The sequence below is a fragment of the Mytilus californianus genome, unplaced genomic scaffold (genome assembly GCF_021869535.1).
Source record: "Mytilus californianus isolate M0D057914Y unplaced genomic scaffold, xbMytCali1.0.p SCAF_3, whole genome shotgun sequence".
Taxonomy (NCBI): Eukaryota; Metazoa; Mollusca; class Bivalvia; order Mytilida; family Mytilidae; genus Mytilus; species Mytilus californianus.
Window position 1 is genome coordinate 44,677,119 of NW_026262679.1, and position 23,178 is coordinate 44,700,296.

Consider the following 23,178-nt stretch of genomic DNA (forward strand, 5'->3'; position numbering starts at 1 on the left):
ATAAAATGAAATAAATCAACCAATCTTACTATTAGGTGCGGAACCATAGGTTTAAGTTAGCTCTAAGCGCTACGGTTCAGCAGCTACCTTACCATCAATTCTTTGAAGAAACCTATATAAAAAATAAATTTATATACAACCATATACATGAAAATATATAAAATGAAATAAATCAACCAATCTTACCATTAGGTGCCGAATCATAGCTCGTAATTAGGTCCTTATCATATATTATAAAGACCTAAGAGCTATGGTTCCGCAGCTACCTTACCATCAATTCTTTGAAAAAAACTATATAAAAAATAAATATATATACAACAATATACATGAAATTATTTAAAATGTAATAAATCAACCAATCTTACTATTAGGTGCGGAACCGTAGCTTTTAATTTGGTCCTTATGATATATTATAAAGACCTAAGAGCAACGGTTCTGCAGCTATCTTACCATCAATTCTTTGAAGAAACCTATATGAAAAATAAATATATATACAACAATATACATGAAAATATATCAAATCAAATAAATCAACCAATCTTACTATTAGGTGCGAAACCGTAGCTCTAACTTAGGTCCTCATAAAGACCTATAGCTATGGTTCCGCAGCTACCTTACCAATAATTCTTTGAAAAAACCTATATAAAAAATAAATATATATACAACATTATACATGACAATATATAAAATAAAATAAATCAACAAATCTTACTATTAGGTGCGGACCCGTAGCTCTTAATTAGGTCCTTATGATATATCATAAAGACCTAAGAGCTATGGTTCCGCTGCTATCTTACCATCAATTCTTTGAAGAAATCTATATAAAAAATAAATATATATACAACAATATACAAGAAAATATATCAAATTAAATATATCAACCAATCTAACTATTAGGTGTGGACCCGTAGCTCTTAATTAGGTCCTTATGATATATTATAAAGACCTAAGAGGTACGGTTCAGCAGCTACCTTACCATCAATTCTTTGAAGAAACCTATATAAAAAATAAATATACATACAAGCATTATACATGACAATATATAAAATGAAATAAATCAATCAATCTTACTATTAGGTGCGGAACCGTAGCTCTTAATTAGGTCCTTATGATATATCATATAGACCTAAGAGCTACTTTTCCTCAGCTATCTTACCATCAATTCTTTGAAGAAACCTATATAAAAAATAAATATATATACAACAATATAGATGAAAATATATAAAATGAAATAAATCAACCAATCTTACTATTAGGTGCAGAATCGTAGCTCTAAATTAGGTCCTTATGATATATCATAAAGACCTAAGAGCTAGGGTTCCACAGCTACCTTACCAATAATTCTTTGAAGAAACCTATATAAAAAATAAATATATATACAACAATATACATGAAAATATATCAAATTAAATATATCAACCAATCTTACTATTAGGTGCAAAACTGTAGCTCTTAATTGGGTCCTTATGATATATTATAAAGACCTAAGAGGTACGGTTCCACAGCTACCTTACCATCAATTCTTTGAAGAAACCTATATAAAAAATAAATATATATACAAGCATAAACATGAAAATATATAAAATGAAATAAATCAATCAATCTTACTATTAGGTGCGGAACCGTAGCTCTTAATTAGGTCCTTATGATATATTATAAAGACCAAGAGCTATGGTTCCCCAGCTACCTTACCATCAATTCTTTGAAGAAACCTATATAAAAAATAAATATATATACATGTACAACAATATACATGAAAATATATAAAATGAAATAAATCAACCAATACTACTATAAGGTGCGGACCTGTAGCTCTTAATTAGGTCCTTATGATATATCATAAAGACCTAAGAGCTATGGTTCCGCAGCTACCTTACCATCAATTCTTTGAAGAAACCTTTATAAAAAATAAATATAAATACAACCATATACATGAAAATATATCAAATTAAATATATCAACCAATCTTACTATTAGGTGCTGAACTGTAGCTCTTAATTAGGTCCTTATGATATATTATAAAAACCTAAGAGCTACGGTTCTGCAGCTACCTTACCATCAATTCTTTGAAGAAACCTATATAAAAAATAAATATATATACAATAATATACATGAAAATATATCAAATCAAATATATCAACCAATCTTACTATTAGGTTCCGAACTGTAGCTCTTAATTAGGTCCTTATGATATATTATAAAGACCTAAGAGCTATGGTTCCGTTATCTTACCATCAATTCTTTGAAGAAACATATATAAAAAATAAATATATATACAATAATATACATGAAAATATATAAAATGAAATAAATCAACCAATCTTACTATTAGGTGCCGAACGGTAGCTCTTAAATAGGTCCTTATGACATATTATAAAGACCTAAGAGCTACGGTTCTGCAGCTACCTTACCATCAATTCTTTCAAGAAACCTATATAAAAAATAAATATATGTACAACCATAAACATGAAAATATATAAAATGAAATAAATCTACCAACCTTACTGTTAGCTCGGAAAGGTAGCTCTTAGGTCTTTATGATAGTTATTGAACATAGATGGTCCTCAAGTAGTCAAAAAATATCATAAGACCTAAGAGCTACGGTTCTGCAGCTACCTTACCTTCAATTCTTTGAAGCAACCTATTTAAAAAATAAATACATTTACAACAATACACATAAAAATATATAAAATGAAATAGATCAACCAACCATATTATTTATAGCTGCGGAACCATAGCTCTTAGGTCCTTATGATATTTATTGATCATAGATGGTCCTCAAATAGTCAAAAATTATCATAAGGACCTATTTTACCATACTCTTTGGTAACTACAAAGATAGCTGTTTTACTGTACACATTGCTTGCGCTTCAAGGTCATTGAATACTGTTCTGCTCTGTTCAGTTGTTGGGTTCCTCTAAAATATCAGATAAGTATAAAATATTTAAGGATGGAAACTTAAAACTTTATTTTATTTATAGTTCTTTATAAAAATAATGTTTATTCAATCTAACACATTCATATTAAAATAAGGAGATGTGGTATGATGAGACAACTATCCACCAAAGTTCAAATGAAGTAGATGTAAGTCATTAAATGCAACTGTACAGCCTTCTACAATGAGATAACCCTAAATCATATGGTCGGGTTTAAAAGGCTTTAAGACACTAAAAATATGAAATAATTCAATTGAGAAAACTAACAGCCTAATTTATAACAAAACAGTTTACATAAAAACAAATATGACAAAAATTAACCAAGGACAACCACTGAAATTTCAGGCTCCTGACTTGTGACAGGCACATAAAAAATAAAATGTGTCGGGGTTAAACATGTTTGTAAGTGTTCAACACTCCCCCTAACCTGGGACAGAGGTGTAACAGTACAACATAAGAACAAACTATAAAAATCAGTTGAAAAAAGCTTTACCCATCAGATGGATACAAATAGAAATACATCTAACAATAAAATGCTCCGCTGGGCGCAGCTTGATACGACCGCAGAGGTCAAACCCTGAACAGTTGGGGCAAGTATGGACACAACATTCAAACTTGATAGAGCACTGAATTTGGATTTTGATTAAATATTTGACACAGCACAGCTTTCCGACACAGAATGAATGTGGTCTAAGAACTTAAAATTTTTTAATTTACCTATTCAAACCATATCATTATTATTTGCTTTTATATATAAATCAGATATAACCAATCAAAAATGGAAAATTTTAAAGAAAACCCCCCCCCCCCTAAATTTTTTGAACCCCTTTATTATTCATCACCCCCAAACTCAATCCCAGCCTTCCCTTTGTGGTATGGTACCTTGCAGTACAATTTCAGAGAGATCCATACACTTGAACACAAGTTGCATATTGTCTGGAAACTAGAAAAATGCTTATTTTTGGCCCCTTTTTGGCCCCTTATTCCTAAACGTTTTGGGCAATTGCCCCCAAACTCAATTCCAGCTTTCCCTTTGTGATATGGAACCTTGTAGTACAATTTCAGAAAGATCCATACACTAAAACACAAGTTATTGTCATGAAACTAGAAAAATGCTTGTTTTTTGCCCCTTTTTTGGCCCCTAATTCCTAATATTTTGAGGCAATTACCCCCAAAATCAATCCCAGCATTCCCTGTGTGATATGGAACCTTGTGGTACAATGTCAGAGAGATCCATACACTAACACACAAGTTATGTCTGGAAGTTACAAAAATGCTTATTTTTGGCCCCTTTTTGGCCCCTAATTCCTTAACTGTTGGTAACATAACCCCCAAAATCAATCCCAACCTTCCTTTTGTGGTATTAAACCTTATGGTAAAATTTCATAGAGATCCATTCACTTAAACTAAAGTTAGAGTGTGAAAACCAATGTGTCTTCAGATGACGAAGATGACAACGTAATACATGTACCAATATACTAACGCAAAAAATTTTTGCAGTCGTATAAAAACACAAAGTAGACGTAAATGGGTACTTATACATCCCAAAAACAAAAAGACACAAAGTACAGATCTGAGAGTACTCTCAGTTACTGACAGCTAGTTCAAAGCCAATAACAACAAATAAAAAACATATCATAGGGAACATGTGTACTAAGCTTCAATTTGATTGGACTTCAACTTCATCAAAAACTACCTTGACCAAAAACTGTAACCTAAAAACTTTAACCTGAAGCTGGACAGACGGACGAAAGAACAGACAGACGAAAGAAGACAGACTAACGAATAAATGGGGCATAAAAATCATGTATCTAAGGCTTAAATATCAATCAGTACACATCTTACATCCATGGATTAAGGGTAAATACGTCATTACCAGTCAAGAGAAAAACATGACCTTGTGCAATGCCAAACTATAGGTATTGACAGATTGTAGAACTGTGAAAGTACATATATATGTGTAATATTTGGTATGGTTTTAATTCATTGATGACAAAATCAATATTTACAGCAATAAAAACAATATTCAAAGATTAATTTACAGTGTTGAATAGGTAACCTTTTAGAATAAGTTTATTTAAAGGATTGATGTGTAACCCGGATTGTTTATGTTTTCTTTAGTACAACAAATTCTTCTTTAATCAATGTCATATTTCAATCAATTTCTAATATATTTATCTCAACAAGAACAAAAACATATCCAACCAAATATTAATATTATCCTGTAAAACTTAAACCATAAAACATTTCTTTGCATGTAAATATCATTAAGTAAGATTAAGGTTATTGTTCCGTGACCTATTGCAGTTCATATGGATGTATATGTAGATGACTATAAATTATATAATACATGGCAAATATTTGTAAATACTGAATATCAGCTCATAACTAAAGCAAAGAAACAGACAGATATTATTATGTTGAAAAGACATGTTATAATTTATATCTGATTAATCTTTTTAGCTACAAGTATCCAAAAGGTAATTTAAAACAAGAGTGCACACGCTGAAATGTCTCGCCTACTATACTGACCATTGATTGTATGTTGATAGTCCTACATATAAATTTTTACTTAAAGTATCACATTAACATTTATGATCCAAGAAAATGAGGTCAAGGTCAGATAAACCAAGCCGGAAATACATGTACACCTTTAATACAATCCCTCCATACACAGAATATAAATAACCTATTGCTTATAGTATAAAAGAAACAGACCAAACCATGGAAATTCTATACTGACCAATGAACCATGAAAATGAAGTCAAGGTCATTTGAATCCTGCCAGACAGACATGTACACCTTAAAATCATTCCATGCATCAAATATAGTTGACCTATTGCTTAAGGTATCTAAGAAAAAAAGTTAACCAGGAAAACTGAACATTGACCAACCAACCATGAAAATAAGGTGAAGGTCAAATGATACCTGCCAGACAGACATATACACCTTACAATCATTCCATACACCAAATATCGTTGACCTATTGCTTAAAGTTTAAGAAAAACAGACGAAAACACAAAAACTTAACATAAGCAATGAACCACAAAAATGAGGTCAAGGTCAAATAAAACCTGCCAGACTGACATGTACATCATTAAATATTTCCATACACCAAATATAGTTGACCTACTGAATACATGTTAGAAAAACAGACCAAAACACAAAAACTTAACATTGAGCAATGAACCGTGAAAATGAGGTCAAGGTCAAATAAAACCTGCCAGACTGACATGAACATCGTAAAATATTTCCATACACCAAATACAGTTGACCTATTGCATACAGTATTAGAAAAACAGACCAAAGCACAAAAACTAAACTATGACCACTAAACCATGAAAATGCGGTCAAGGTCAGATGACACCTGCCAGTTGGACATGTACACCTTACAATCATAACATACACCAAATATAGTAGACCTATTGCTTATAGTATCTCAGATATGGACTTGACCACGAAAACTTAACCTTGTTTACTGATCCATGAAATGAGGTGGAGGTCAAGGTCAAGTAAAAACTGTCTGACAGGCATGAGGACCTTGCAAGGTACGCACATACCAAATATAGTTATCCTATTACTCATAATAAGAGAGAAATTAACATTACAAAAAATCTACTTTTTTTTCAAGTAGTCACTGAACCATGAAAATGAGGTCAAGGACAATGGACATATGACAGACGGAATCTTCATATCATAAGGCATCTATATACAAAGTATGAAGCATCCAGGTCTTCTACCTACTGAAATATTAAGCTTTTAAGAAGTTAGTTTGCTGCCACCACCAGATCACTATCCCTATGTCGAGCTTTCTGCGACAAAAGTCGCAGGCTCGACAAAAACCAGGGTTTGTAAAAGTTTTTTTTTATTTACTATTAACTATTATACCTGTATACACTGGGTCTACCATTGTTGAAAGTCTATATAATAGAGTTGTAATATAATGTCTGGCTATCCTAAATGCATCTGAATACAAAGTTAGACGACTGTAAGTTCATAGTACTCCAAGAACTGAAAAGAAACATTTAATATTAAAACAGGTCATGAAAATTTTTACATACCGGTATAGACTAGAACAAACTTCTTGCTGATGAGAGAAGTCAAACTCGCCTCCATACATTCCGATTTTAATTAAGTCAAATGACCCTAGAAATATTAATAAATATAAGGTTTTCAGATCCAGGATTTTGAAAAGGGGGCCCATAAATGTAGCTCCATAAGGGGAAAGGCACCCCCTTAAATCAGCCTCTGCTTTTGCAAAACTTGTAAACTTGAAGACATGTATGGACATTTGGAAGAGTGTTTTACAAAATTCTCCAAATATATAAACAAATGTGAAGAAACTGTGATAGTCATCATTTTGTTTCACATCCAACCTTATTCTGCATGAAAATTTTGTGAAATCTTTTTGATTCTACAAAAGTAATTTTCTAGAACTAAATGCTTTCAAATCCCAAAGTGATCGCATTGAAGCAAATATTAATTATAACTAAATAATACCTTAAACTCCTCATAAACCTCTGAACATATTTGGTGTACCAACAAAGTTCTAAGGAAATAATCCATGTCTTTATTCAAAGAAAGATCAAACTAATTTGGAGTCAAATGCTAACCTTTTGATCACATGATCATACAGGTAATAAATCTGTTCACTCACATCTACTCACTTCACACTTGAGTAACTAGCTGTGTACAAATATAATTTAACCTGACAAATTAGGTATTTCACCAAATTATGTAACAGAATTTTGTTCAGATAATAAAATATTCCCCTTAAGGGAAAAGTTTTAATATAAGTTGTACGACTTTGCCCCCAGCATAGCTTTATAAAAACAGTACAATAAGGGGTGTGTTACAGGACTCTTTTTATGAAGATACAGGACTCGTTTTATGAATAAGTCACTCGTGCATTCATTGAGTTCATTTTTATCTTTTATCACTTTATCCTTAACGTACACATTGTGACCAAATTACCTTGATTTATAAAAATATTATCAGGTTGGGAACAACCCTCCAAATGAGGGATATCCCTTAAATGAGGGACCGTCCCCCAGACAAGGGGTCATTTTGCTGTTGTAGAAAAGAAAAAAGAAAATCTTAGCTTTTTTAACTTAAAAGTGGAAAAATTCATTATTTTTTAAACAACTTTTCTAAATAAAATGCTCTGCTGGGTGCAGCTTGATACCACCGCAGAGGTCGAACCCTGAACAGTTGGGGCAAGTATGGACACAACATTCAAGCTTGATACAGCTCTGAATTTGGATTGTAATTAAATATTTGACACAGCATAGGTTTCTGACACAGAATGAATGTGGTCCAAGAACTTCAAAAATTTTAATTTACCTATTATGGTCCAATATCCAAAATCTAAATACATGGTTAGATTCAGCATATCAAAGAATCCAAAGAATTCAATTTTTGATGAAATCAAACAAAGTTTAATTTTGGACCCTTTTGACCTCAATGTGGACCAATTTGATAACGGGGCCCAAAAATCAAAATACATGGTTAGATTCAGCATACCAAAGAACCCCATATATTCAATTTTTGTTGAAATCAAACAAAGTTAAATTTTGGAACCTAACTTGGACCAACTTGAAAACTGGGTCCATAATCAAAAATCTAAACACATTTAGATTCAGCATATCAAAGAACCCCAAGAATTCAATTTTTGTTAAAATCAAACTAATTTTAATTTTGGACCATTTGGACCTTAATGTAGACCAATTTAAAAAATGGGACCCAAAATAAAAAATCTGAATACACGGTTAGATTTGGCATATCAAAGAACCCCAATAATTCAATTTTTGATGAAATCAAACAAAGTTTAATTTTGGACCCTTTTGACCTCAATATGAACCAATTTGATAGCGGGCCCACAAATAAAAAATCTAAATTCATGGTTAGATTCAGCATATCAAAGAACCCCATATATTCAATTTTTGTTAAAATCAAACTAAGTTTAATTTTGGACCCTTTGGACCTTAATGGTATAGAACCACTAATTCAGGCCCGGTTGGAAAGAACATACAAGAAAGTAGTACATAGTTTAAACAAAATAGTTCCTATGCATAGCTGAATCTTTGTCAATAGTGGGAATATTTGGGTAGTTTTAGTATCAAATGAAAGCTTGGGGACTTGGGATCACTGTAGAATCCTTGTTGAAAGTTTTAGTTGAATAATAAAGAAGTATATGAAATTTTAATAGGAGGGCTCATTTGGCCTGTTGTTCAGATCAGAAGTTCCTGTTTTTGTACTATCAAACTTCCGGGAACCAGTACGCTCTAATATGCAATTAAAGGTATGTTGATTTTTTCAGCACAAGTCTGCATAAGGTACAGTTTTGACATGAAATAACTGCCACTTTATTTGAACTTAAGACAAAGTAGCCATTTATGCTTGAAATTGCAGAATTTAACATAGAAAGCAATGGGGCTATGAATTAGTGGTTTTATACCTATTACTGACAGGCATGTGAAATTCTTTTTTTAGAAATCATACCCTTTACAGTGAAAATTGGTCACATTTGTTGTCAGAAATCATGTTACATTATTTTTTTTATGTAACAATTATGTTAGTGTCAAATTACAGCCCTCAAATTGCTACAATAAGGTATTTTAGCCTTTTTTGGTCATTTAGCATACACACAGTTAAGATTTTACCTGAAATTTAAATTTTTGGATTATCTAACACTGAAACCAATGAAACTTGTATATTATGACTAGTTTATAGAATAAATATTGTTTTTGGTCAAATTAACTAGTGACTGTTCATGTTTTATTGTGTTTCTTGGTGAATTATTTATTTCAAGGAAAATTGTTGTATACTTACATAGGAATTCCAAAATCTCACTTGAAATGCATTTTATAACCATTTTAGCAAGTTGTCTAGCTTGGAGATACATAAATTAATCTTGTTGATCCATGTTTATAAATAAAAGTTTGGTTTTTTACCAAATCACTCTCCTTTTCCAACATGTAGAAAATAGGGGGGGACAAAATTATCAATTATATTTTATGTTTGGACCACTGTATTTATATTCAAGGAAGAATCTCTGATAAAAATAAGACATATAGGTAAGAACACTGTTATTTGAGTAGATATTAACAAATCGGAACTAGTAAAAATTGAAAAAGTGTCATATCTGTCACTATTAGTATCCATATGTAGTTTTCTTTGTTTAACGCATATGTTACTACCAGTCCGATTTGAGCTTGAATTCAGTGATATAGTGTTTTGACAAAAGCTTTATGTGTTTTTCTATGCTAGAAATAGATCATAGAAGGAAATTAAGTCAAGCAGAAGTCAATATAACAAGTTTGGTGCTGTTATAGGTATAGAACCACTAATTCAGGCCCGGTCGGAAAGAACATACAAGAAAGTAGTACATAGTTTAAACAAAATAGTTCCTACGCATAGCTGTATCTTTGTCAATAGTAGGAATATTTGGGTAGTTTTAGTATCAAATGAAAGCTTGGGGACTTGGGATCACTGTAGAATCCTTGTTGAAAGTTTATAGTTGAATAACAAAGAAGTATATGAAATTTTAATAGGAGGGCTCATTTGGCCTGTTGTTCAGATCAGAAGTTCCTGTTTTTGTACTATCAAACTTCCGGGAACTAGTACGCTCTAATATGCAATTAAAGGTATGTTGATTTTTTCAGCACAAGTCTGCATAAGGTACAGTTTTGACATGAAATAACTGCCACTTTATTTGAACTTAAGACAAAGTAGTCATTTATGCTTGAAATTGCAGAATTTAACATAGAAAGCAATGGGGCTATGAATTAGTGGTTTTATACCTAATGTAGACCAATTTGAAAACTGGACCCAAAATTAAAAATCTAAATACACAGTTAGATTCAGCATAACAAATAAATAAATGTGGTCAAAGATTTTACAAATCTAATGCGCCATACTGTGCACTTAAAGATTACTTCTTGAAATTTGAAAAAAAAATTAATATTTGAAGAATACTTCTTTTTAATTTCTGAAATCTGAAATGAGAAAAAATTGACCCCACACAATTTCGTTTTATCCCCCCCCCCCCCCCCCCCCCCCCTTTTTCCCCAAAAAAATTCTTTCCCTCAAGATATGGTCATAATCTCAATTCAAATTTCCAATGGAGTTTGCAACCATAATTACCCATTTAAATTTACCATAGTGCTAACTTAATCTATTATAATAGAATTTAAAATATGGTGTCAAATCTTTCATATGGATTTTTTTGTAAAAAAAAGATGCAACATTTGCAGATATTTTTACTGGTCTTCCTTTATAAATATGCATTTCTTTAAACATAATTTAAAAGCAGTGTAAGGGAAGTAATCAAAACGTTGTATTTGGATTACCTCCCTTACACTGTTTTAAATTGTCTTAATTGTTCATAACCATTACTTTATACATAATTTAAAAGCAGTGTAAGGGAGGTAATTCAAATGATGTATTTGATTTATCTCCCTGACACTGCTTTAAATTATGGTTTGTACAAAAGTGTTTGTCCATTAACCAGGACAACCTTGTTTTTCCCTCTTTTTTGCCCCCAATTCATAAACGGTTTGAGCCATAACCCCCCAAAGCAAATCCTAACCATCCCTTTGTGGTATGGAAACTTGTGGTATAATTCCAGAGAGATCCATACACCATTCCACAAGTTATTGTCTGGAAACTAGAAAATGCTTATTTTTGGCCCCTAATTCCTTAACTGTTGGTACCATAACCCCCAAAATCAATCCCAATCTTTCTTTTGTGGTATTTAAACTTATGGTAAAATTTCATAGAGATCCATTCACTAAAACTAAAGTTATAGTGCGAAAACCAATGTGTCTTCGAACGAAGACGACAAAGCCAACGTCATACCAATATACGACCGCAAAAATTTTTTGCGCTGGTATAAAAAGGGGTCCACTTATTTTTAATAATAAAGAAGATATATAAGTCCATCATTATTACTTCCAGTTCTGGTTGAGGAACATGTGCATTTTAATAATAGACAAACTATGATAAACATTTATTCCTAAATATGGAAGGACAAAGGTTCAGGGAATGGTTCCAAGTAATATATAAAGACTCCTTATATAATGTTAAAATCCACCACAACAGTCAATTATCACCATCGTGCCCACTATCTACATTCTTTGACCCAAAACTTGTCACGTCATTGTAAAAACTAACAATAATATGGCGTCTATTTTTGATGATCTACCTTAAATTGCCGTTGAGAGTGTTACTCAATCCGACACTGAATTTATTAAGTATAAGTTGCCTGATCAACAAAACCACCAACAGGCATTGCAATCAAGGCACCTTTTGAAAAACTTGATCACGACTTGTACAGGCCAGCTGAGTGTATGGTAGCATTCTGAGTTGAATCAAAAGATCGGTTTCTGCTTTGGATAAAAACTTTTGCTTTTCGCTTGCTACCATTCCCAATTTGGGGCTCTTGACAACTATACTTGCAAGTGGACAGACAAAGAAAATACTAAAGAGGGCAACAATAGGTGAAATATTTATACAATTTTCAAGGGCACTGAAGATGAAATAAATACTGACTCTAACAAACTACTTACATTTCATTTATATCCAACAAATTTTTCATAACAGTTCAAGGAACACATTATTTATCATGGACAAAAACAGAGTTCCAATATCTTTAATCAATACTAGACAATCATTTTAATCTAGACAATACAGTCACAAATCGTGAACACAATAGTCTTCTTGATTCATCCAACACAGAATACACTCGACTTCATAACACAATTAGACCAAAGTGAGACAAAACCTATGAAAATGTCAACCCCTAGAATTGCACACCAAGAACACATGATACTGTGATAAATAAACAACCTACTGAAAATATTCTTGCATCATTGCAACTATTAGAGAGTAAACTATGTGAAGTGTCAAACACCTGTGCAGGCTTAAAAGATGACAACCCTATAGATAACAGTAACTATGATAGCAAAATGTCAGAACTAAATCAAAATCTTGATGACCTGAAAGGAAATCAACAAAAATTAGAAAAAGAGCTTCATAGTCTTGTGTTATCATCTAATCAGATGAAGAAACAATTTGTAAGTTCAGTAGTCCTTGACAAGAAACTTGTAGACTTTGAAAAGTCAATTTTGACAAAAATAAATTTACAAAGAAACAAGTTACTTACACTGTCACATTAAAGGAAAATTCTAACTTAAAGAAAGCGTTGACAAAGGAGTAGGGGCAATAAGGCCCTTATTTGGCCCAAATATTACTGCAAATTTAAAAGTTATCATACATATTCTTAAATTTGTCCAAACTAGACTAAGGTACAAGGTTTTCAGAAAATAAAAACCAATTTCACATTGAACGAGTTACCATGGCAACAAACCATGACTAAATTTGCATATTTTGTAAAATTTATTAATTTTCCTTGTTTTTCATCAAATTTTAAGTATAATTTAGATTGGAAAAGTATGTGCGCACCCGAGAAACAACTTTATATTTGGTGAGAATATGTCGATAGTCATAATAAGGCTTCTCTTAAATTATTTTGTTGTTTCTTGGCTGCGCACGATGTTTGTAACACAATGGAAATAACGTTGAAAAACTGCATAAATTCTGTATTTATAATCGTTTTTGTGAAAAAGGTATATATATAATGACGTAATTGTGACGTCATCAGATAAAAATCTTTATGTTTTTCATTTATATTGCTTGACCCTATGCATTTTCAAACATTATGTGCCAATTTAAAATAGTTGTCAAACATTTCATTTTCTTTGGCCAAAACCGGGCCTTAATGCCCCTACTCCTTTGGAGTCGTCAAAACTAAGAACACAAAATTAGGCTTTTGAGGAGCAAAATCAGTTTTAAACAAGAAACTATCTGATCTTGAAAAGCAACTTCATGAGATACATGTAACGGAAATTGAATACGAGGCAACCATAAGCACACACAACCAATTTACAGGGCTTACAACACAAAATGATGACATGACAGATATAAGTGAAAAAATCAGAGATGAACAAAAAGTAAAGAAAGATGATAACAGTATTCATGAAAAAATCAGATGAACAAAAAGTAAAGAAAGATGATGATAACAGTATTCCTAAAGAAAAACCATACAGGTATGCTCAAGATCTGGAAATAATTATTGACTCATGGAAATGGTCTATTGGCATCAAAACTGTACAGAAACAGACAATCCAAAATCAAGGTTCTTGGACCAGGAAAGAAGAATAATATCAAAGGTGCAGGGGAGATTATTCTTGAAACAACCAACAAGACACCAGACATATTGTCTTAGGTGTAGGAAGCAATGACTTGAGTATCAAAACAACTACAGTGTAAATGAAATGAAAAACCTTATAGAAAACACAAAAAACAGTCATACTCGTTCTGACATACATGTTTTACCAACATTTGATCAGGTGAAACAGCCCGATTTCAACAATTCGTAAGGGTTCCACGGAACCAAGTGTCTCGCCTACTTTTGCTGTTGTCTTATGTTTTCAGTGTGATAGGGGAATGCACATAATAGATTTACAGTTAATGAAATAAAACGTTTGAAATGTATGAAAAAAGTTTTGCTTGTAAAAAATGAATACAGTATGCAATCAAATCTATAGATTTATAAAAGAGTTGAAACATAAATTTATTGAATGAACAAATGATAAAGAAGATAATTTTTACATTTTCCTCTAGATACTATCTTTTGATTGTAAGAAGCTTCTGTCCAAGTTTGGTAAAAATCCAGGATGGTTTATGAATCTAATAAATGTTTTAAAAACTTTAACTGCAGACTGTATGTAATGTTAACTGGAAGAAAAACTAAGTCCGTTTATAAGTAATATACGGAAAAACAGGAAATAAATTTTTACAAAATTTCCTTCTAGATACTAGCTTTGATCATAAACAAGCTTCTGTCCAAGTTTGGTAGAAATCCAGGATATTTTAAGAAAGTTATTAAAATTTTAAAAACTTTAACCACAGAGTGAATGTAATGTTAACTGGCAGAAAAACTAAGTCCATTTATAAGTAAAATACGGATAAACTTGATTTTTTTTTTATGAAATTTACTTCTGATTACTATCTTATGATCAAAAACAAGCTTCTGTTCTGTATAGTTTAAGAAAGTTATTAAAATTTCAAAAACTTTAACCACAGAGTGAATATTTGTGGACACTACAGACGATGACGACAACGGAATGTAAGATTGCTATGTCTCGCTTTTGCGACAAAAGTCCCAGGCTCGACAAAAAGCAAAAGAATTCAATGAAGAAATAAAGAAATATTGCCAAAATCAATCAGATGTTAAATTCATTTTGAACAATGACATAAGTCATTCAGGTATTAACACATCCATTTTTCAAGAGGATGGCATTCATTTTAATCAATCAGGCAAAAATGCCTCGTCAGAATCTTAATAAAATGCTTCGCTAAGCGCAACCTGATACGACTGCAGTGGTCGAACCCTGAACAGTTGGGTCAAATTTGGACACAATATTCAAGCTTGATACTATCTGAATTTGGATTGTGATCAAATTTCTGACATAATATAGGTTTCTGACACAAAATAAATGCGGTCAAAGATCTTACAAATCTAATGCACAATACTGTGCAATTGAAGATTTCTTCTTAAAACTTTTCAAAATTTGAAATTTTGACAATTTGAAAAAAAAATATGAACCCTTTTAAGAAAAATTAGAAACCCCACCTTCCTCCCAAACGTTTTGAATCCCCCTTTTAGCATTAACCATCAAACTCAATTGCAGTCTTTCCTTTGTAGTATGGAACCTTGTAGTACAATTTTAGAGAGATCCATACACTTAATCACAAGTTACTGTCTGGAAACTAGAAAAATGCTTTTTTTTAACCATAAAAGCCCATTTAAATACATCATAAAAGTATTAAAATAGAAAATGACATCATAGTCATGGCTAAAAAACCTTCATCAGCAACTTTTAATAGTAATATCTAAAAATAAAATGCCTTCATCAGCATTTAAAAATAACTTCTAAAAATGAATTGACAGCTAGGACTCTGCAACCATAAAAACCCATTTAAATACATCATAAAAGTATTAAAAAAGAAAATGACATCATAATCATGCCTAAAATTAAAACACTTTCATCAGCAACATTAAATAGTAATATCTAAAAATAAAATTCCTTCACATACATAATCATGGCTAAAATTAAATAATTTTTAAACTAGAAAATGACATAATAATCATGCCTAAAACTAAAAAGCCTCCATCAGCAACATTAAATAGTAATATCTAAAAATAAAATTCCTTCACATACATAATCCTGGCTATAATTAAATTACCTTTATTAAACATTTTTAAAATAGTAACTTCTAAAAATAAATTGACAGCTAATCACCTAAAGACAATACATTTCTTTATAAATAATTTACAAGCAGTGAAAGGGAGGTAATTTGACAATATGTCTGGAAACTAGAAAAATGCTTATTTGGGCCCCATTTTGGCCCCTCATTCCCGAACTGTTAGGACCATAACCCCCAAAATCAATCCCAACTTCCTTTTGTGGTCATAAACCTTATGGTAAAATTTCATAGAAATCCATACACTTAAACAATAGTTATTGTCCGGAAACCAAAATATTGGACGACGACAACGTGATACCAATATACGACTGCAAAATTTTTGGGGTCGTATAAAAACACATTTGAACCCAGTATTTGGACTTAAACCTTATAATGAGTACAAAACTTCTATTTCTTTGAGTAAAACACAAAACGGAAACTTTTAGACATAACCACTCCTATGGTTGACAAAACAATGACAATCGGTTTTACAGGCAAAACTACATGTACAATGAAAACCAAAACCCCTATAACTATTATACCGCTAGTCAACAATATCACAACGCTAACAATGGGAGATCCAACAAAAGTGAGATGAACCTACTTCTCAGTAGACTTATTGAACTTGCACGATAATTCAGCTATAGATTTAACTGAAAAGCTATATAGTACATTACATTTAGCCATATACTTTAATTAAGGCCAATTAGAATAATATTAGCATTTATTATAGTTGTTTAATTTTATTTTTGTACAAAAATAACAATAGTATGTTTTCATTTTTTATTTACGTTGCTTGCAAATGTCATTAACTACATGTATATTGTAATATATACTCTTTAAAAGTATACTGTAGTCTAGGCACTATTACATACATATTGCTTTCAATGTTTTATGATACATAAAATTAGAACACATCTCATGAAACGGAAAAATTTAGATTTACTTCCCTTGTCCCATGTTTGAAACTCATTATTGTGTTTTTAAGTTAAAGTAAAAGAAACTTATATATTTATATATTATTTTGATAACTAAGTGAAATAGAAAATATACACATTACACATATATATCAATGACTTATATGTCCCTGCATATATTAACAAAAAAGATCTGTAAAGTAATAATAATGGAGTTATTTCCCTTTCCCCATGTCCTTTGTAGATTTTTGACTTACTGGCCCGAGAACACAGTTATTTCCTAGTGCATTTCTTTTAGACAATAAAGTCAAATTAAAAAAATCGCACCTGCTCTATCTCAAAAAGATTTTTACAGTGTAGTGTACTACTATTGGGACAAATAATATCAAAAAAAGAAGTCTACCAGCTCTAACTCAAAATATTGACAATTCTATGTTAAGGGAGTCTAAAATTCAGTTTGACAGCTTCAGACATACTAGTTTTTGACTTTTTTTAACTGGACCAAATCACTACTTAACATAAAGATTCAGCAACCAAATTTTTTTAACATGTAATTTCATCCCCTTACTTAATATTTCATGCATAAAATATAAAGAAATAAATTTGGAAAGTGTATGAAAAAAATTTGCAAGTTATACACTGTCCACACTAGGGACTATATATTTGTAGACAACAGAAATCTAAGGACGATAACTGTGTCCTCGGACCTATCGGAATATCCATGGTTTAAATGGAGATAAATTTCAGGATGATTTGTTTATTGAAAATGTTTGTAAATATATAGTTTGTTTTGCTGAAACTATGTTGAGAGAGTCTCCGGGAAATCTTCCAGGTTTTACATCTCCCTATATAGTTAAGCCTACTGAGGCCAAAAAAAAGGGGGAGACCATCAGGTTACAAGCTTGTATTTATAAAAGCCAAATTTAAAAATATAATTTCTGAAATAAAACAGAACAACTTCTCAATATATGGTTGAAAATAGATGGAACTTTCCTCAATTTGGAGAAAGACATTTTTTTATGTTTTACTTACAATGTATATCAAACCATATATTAATAAGGATGTTTCTGAATTGACATTCACAAAAATGGAAAATGATATTTCTTTTTTTCTATTGAAAGGTGAGGTGATTTTAAGCGGTGATTTTAATGCACGCACAGGTGGGGTTAAATGACTTTATTCAAAATGATGGTGTTAATGACAATTTTACAGACTGTCCAGTACCTGAATATTATACACCTGATTTACCCTGACAGAAATCAATTAGATCAAAAAAACAATTTACATGGGAATCTACTAGTTGATATCTGTAAGTCCTCTCAAGTAAGAATTGTGAACAAAGATTTCTTGGTGAATCACTTGTATTTTACATTTTGTAATAGTAATGGTAAGAGCACAGTAGATTATATTCTGACATCACAGAATTTATTTTATACCATCAATAACTCTATGGTAAAACCACCCACTAATCTATCAGATCATTGTTTAATAGCATTGAATATTTTTAATTTTAAACACCCTAAAGAAATAAAGAAGGAAGAACTATGATCCTTTCCTGGTACTTTTATAATAAATGGACCGATCAGAGCAAGGACATTTATATTGATGCTTTTTCAGAAGAAAACAGTACGCTAGTGTAGAAGACATTCTATCTTTAAACAAACTAATTGACGATAATAGTTTTAATGATATTGATTTCTTAGTTATCAAAACTAATGAAATCTATTTAGAAGCTGCAAAAAAATCAGTTTCTTTCAAAGCAAATTTTAAAAAATCCATCATGCAAAGACAAACAAAAAATGCAAACCTAAAAAAGTATGGATGTCAAATGATTGTTACTCCTTAGAAAAGAAGTTCGCTCCCTTGGAAATAGATTAGCTAGAGCACCCAATAATAATGCATTAAGATTGACTTATTGCAACAGTAAAAGAGAATACAATAAACTTAAAAATAAACTAAAAAAGGTTTTTTTTCAATCCTTGATAAAACAAATAAATGATATAAATCCAAAGAACACCAAAGAATTTTGGGGTAGCATTGATAATTACAAAAAAAAGAACAACAACTGTGATCCTGCTATTTCTGCCAAAGAATGGGAGATTGACATTATAAAAATTTACTTGCTTCAAGTGAAAATGATAAAACTGATACTTAAATCAAAATATAGTGAACAAAGACCATAACTTTATTTATAATACATCCCTTAATGTCCCTATTACATGTAAAGAAATCAAAGACAGGGCATTAAGAAGTTAAAAAAAGGGAAAATCTGGAGGTCCTGATCTGATAATTAATGAGTTTCTAAAGGTAGGGTCAAACACTTTAGTTTTACTTCTGACAAAACTTTTTAATAAGATACTTAATTCAGAAAAATTTCCCAAAATTTGGAACATTTCTGTATTGACATCACAGGGGTTAAAAAAAATTGTTACAGCTCACTAGCCCAGGACTTATTGGTAGCAGGATTTACTAGTCCTGTTGATAGAATTGCTAGCCCAGCAAATCAGACCTGATAGTCCGGATTTCCAACAAATATTTGAGTCAGTTGGACAATTTCTTCTGATTCAAATTTCAATCCTGTAATACTTAGTAACAAAGGCAATCATTGTTCAAATGTTGGCATCATCACAATTTGGATGCAAAATTAAATCTCACACAAGTTTGTTTACACACATGCTTACACATGTATTAGTTTCAACAACGTGGTCTGTCAAATTTTCACTGAACTTATTTTTAACTTTTTTTTTTTAATTTATCATTAGAGTTTTATTTTAATATGTATTTCTGAAAGGCTTAATCATTTTTACAAAGTAACAGGACACATCAACGCCAAGAATTTTTTGTTACTAGTCCGTTGGGCATATTAGGTTACAAGTCTTGATTGCCCGAGTTGTAAATGCACTAGTCCCGGGCGTCGGGCTAGTGGATTTTTTAACCCCTGCATCAATTTTTAAATCTGGTGACCCATATGATTGTGGGAATTATAGAGGTATAAGCATAACAAGCTGTCTTGATAAAGTATTTACCTCCATATTACAAAAAAGACTTAGTGATTTTCTTGAAACAAATAATTTATTATGTTCAAATCAAGGTGGTTTTAGAAAAAATTAAGGAACTGTAGATCATGTCTCTATCTTAAAAACAATAATAAACAAATATTTGTTTTAATGCAAAAAGAAACTATACGTGTGTTTTGTAGATTTTAAAAAGGCTTTTGACAGTGTCTGGAGATCAGCTCTATTCTTAAAATTACAAGATAAAGGAATCCAAGGCAAATTTTATAACATACTGCATGACATGTACTCTAATATGTTATATTCATGTAAATATCAGAATATGTTTACTAAGCCTTTTCTTGCTAATCAAGGAGTCAAACAAGGAGACAGTTTAAGTCCTACTTTATTTAATTTATTTGTCGATGACATAGGAAAATACTTTGATACCAAATCAACTAGTGCAGTTAATTTACATGATCAAAAATTGAACCATTTATTGTATGCTGATGGTTTGTTTTTGATATCTGAATCTGCAACTGGTCTCCAGAACTGTCTTGATTCTTTGCAAAAATATAGTGCTGAATGGAAACTGGATGTGAACTTCAAAAAAACAAAAATTATAATTTTCTCTAAAAATAAGTAAATAAAGAAAATTTCTACTTTTATTACAGTTCTAATGCAATCGAAATCGTTGATTATTATAAATACTTAGCCATTGATTTTTATAGCTCTGGAAAATTTATACAGGCAGTGTCAAGCCTCTCAGATAAAGCTAAAAAAGCATATTTTGCATTGGTCTAAACTCCCATACAGTGAAAACTTGTCTGTTAAAACTTGTCTCCAGCTTTTTAACTCAATGATAGTTCCTATTCTAACTTATGGATCAGAAGTATGGATATCAGAATTCAAACCAAATTTTGAAGCATTAGACAAAAGTAAATTTGAAAAAACACAAAACTCCATATCTAAAAACATACTTGGGGTTCATGGAAAGTCTTCCGATCTAGCAGTGCGGTGCGAATTGGGTGCATTACCTATTAGCATTAAATGTTATCAACTTATGTATAAATACTATGTGCGTCTCAGTGATATTGGTGAACAGTCTGGTGGTCCACATGAAATTCTCAAGGCTGCTTTTGAAGTGGACAAAACTCTAACAAGTAGAGAAAATTCATGGTCTAATAAATTAACTGAATTATCAAAATATATTGGAATATCCTTAAACTAGCATTGTAATATTAATTTCAAACAGAAACTAGAAGATTTCTACAAAAACAAAATTATATTTGAACTTAATCTAAAATGAAAGATGAAAACTTTTATTTTTTAGTAAAATTTATACTAAATTTAAACAACAAGAATATTTGAACTTTAATGTTCCTAAATATCTCAGAAAAAAACCCACCAAATTAAGAATAAGTGCACACTCATTAGCAATGGAAACTGGTAGGTATGCAAGACCAATAATACCCTCTAATGAGAAATTTTGTAAATTTTGCACAGGACAAATTGAAAATGAGATACATTTCTTGATTGAATGTTCTCATGATCAAAATAACAAAATTAGATCTAAATATAAAATCAATGAAATAAATTCAAATAATTCGAATGAAAATTTTATCAAAATTTTAAATCCCAATTCTGAAAAAGAACTAAAATCAATTTGTATGTATATTGAAGAAGCTCTTGATTTGAGAGACCACCATACTGTTTCATCAGATAATAATCCTTTATAGCCGCTTGTGCATATACACATATATCTTATATATAGGTGACTGTGTTTTTAAGTAAAATTATGAAAACTTATGTATATGTGTATGGTATCATGAAGAATTCTGAATGTTATGGTATCCATAGACCATACCTAGAATTGACTTATGACTTGTTACATTGATCTTTATTTCATTTATAGTAGATGTTATTGTTGAATATATTATTGTCTGTACTTGGATCACGCCTCTATTGTGCTCTTTCCAATAAAATATTGAATTGAATTAAATTGAATATAACAAAATTCTTGGACATGTTTTGACCATATAATACCAGATAGATGTTTAGTTCTTTGGGAAAAGTTTCTTCAAATAATATAAATATGTGCCCTTTTGTACTAAGAAGTGGTTTTTACAAAAAAATATTTTTTTATCACTTGAAATGTATCCCTCATAAAAGGGATAGTACATTGAGGGGTTACACCTCATTTGAGGGGTTGTTCCCAACCTGTTTAAAAGAAAAGTGTTCATAAGAATTATATTTATAAAAAAAGTAACTATGTACCAAAATGCTGAAATTAAACAATGTGTCAACGAAGTTACTGACTGCAAGAGAAAACTGCAACGATAAAATATTTCCATGTACAAACCTCTGCCAGAGACGAAAAATGAAAAAAAAATAGTGTGTCACGTGATCAGTACGTGGGTCTACTCGAAAAGAATAGTAATTAAACTGGGGCGTGTTTTTTTGTTCTTCGGTAGTGAGCCAGAAGAGGTCCATTTCTGTTTTTTTTTTTTTGCATTGGGAAGATCTTCTGGCTCTCTTCTACCTCTTCCTTTTAAATAGGTAGTTTAGACGACAGAGGCACATAACAAACATGGCGTCGCTTAGTCTAAATGATATTAATAAATTTATGAATGCAGATATAATTGAATCAGCCGTGTGAGCTGTGTGATAAACGTTTTTATGGTATGGCAGCCTTAGTAGGACATCCCTGTAGAGACGATAAGCTGTATAAATATAAGAACTACACGAACAATATAACAGTAAGGGGACGACTATTTGATATTGTGGGGAGGGGAGGGGAGGGGACAGGATGATTTTTTGCGGATTTTTTATTCATTTTAATCTGTCGCTAACCATGCCTATCTTTTTCAGCTCTTACCAGGCAACCGTATTCATATTCAAAATACTCCTGTCACCCCCACTCCCATTAAAAAAATAAATCAAATGGTTTTTCCCTTATTTAACACGAGTTTAAATTGATCGATTGTTGGTTGCTTATTTTTAAAGTCCAATGACTTATAT

The 23,178-nt window shown here is 31.2% G+C and overlaps 1 long non-coding RNA gene across 1 annotated transcript in view; it reads right to left on the reverse strand.

Moving 5' to 3' along the window:
* Positions 1-22,576, reverse strand: part of LOC127734661 (uncharacterized) — a 35,045-nt gene extending 12,469 nt beyond the window's left edge. Inside the window, exons 1-2 of the long non-coding RNA XR_007997693.1 lie at positions 22,520-22,576; positions 6,825-6,947 (exon numbers count right to left, since the gene is read on the reverse strand). This is a non-coding gene — a long non-coding RNA (uncharacterized LOC127734661). The remainder of the gene's footprint in view (positions 1-6,824; positions 6,948-22,519) is intronic.
* Between the last annotated feature and the right edge of the window lie 602 nt (positions 22,577-23,178).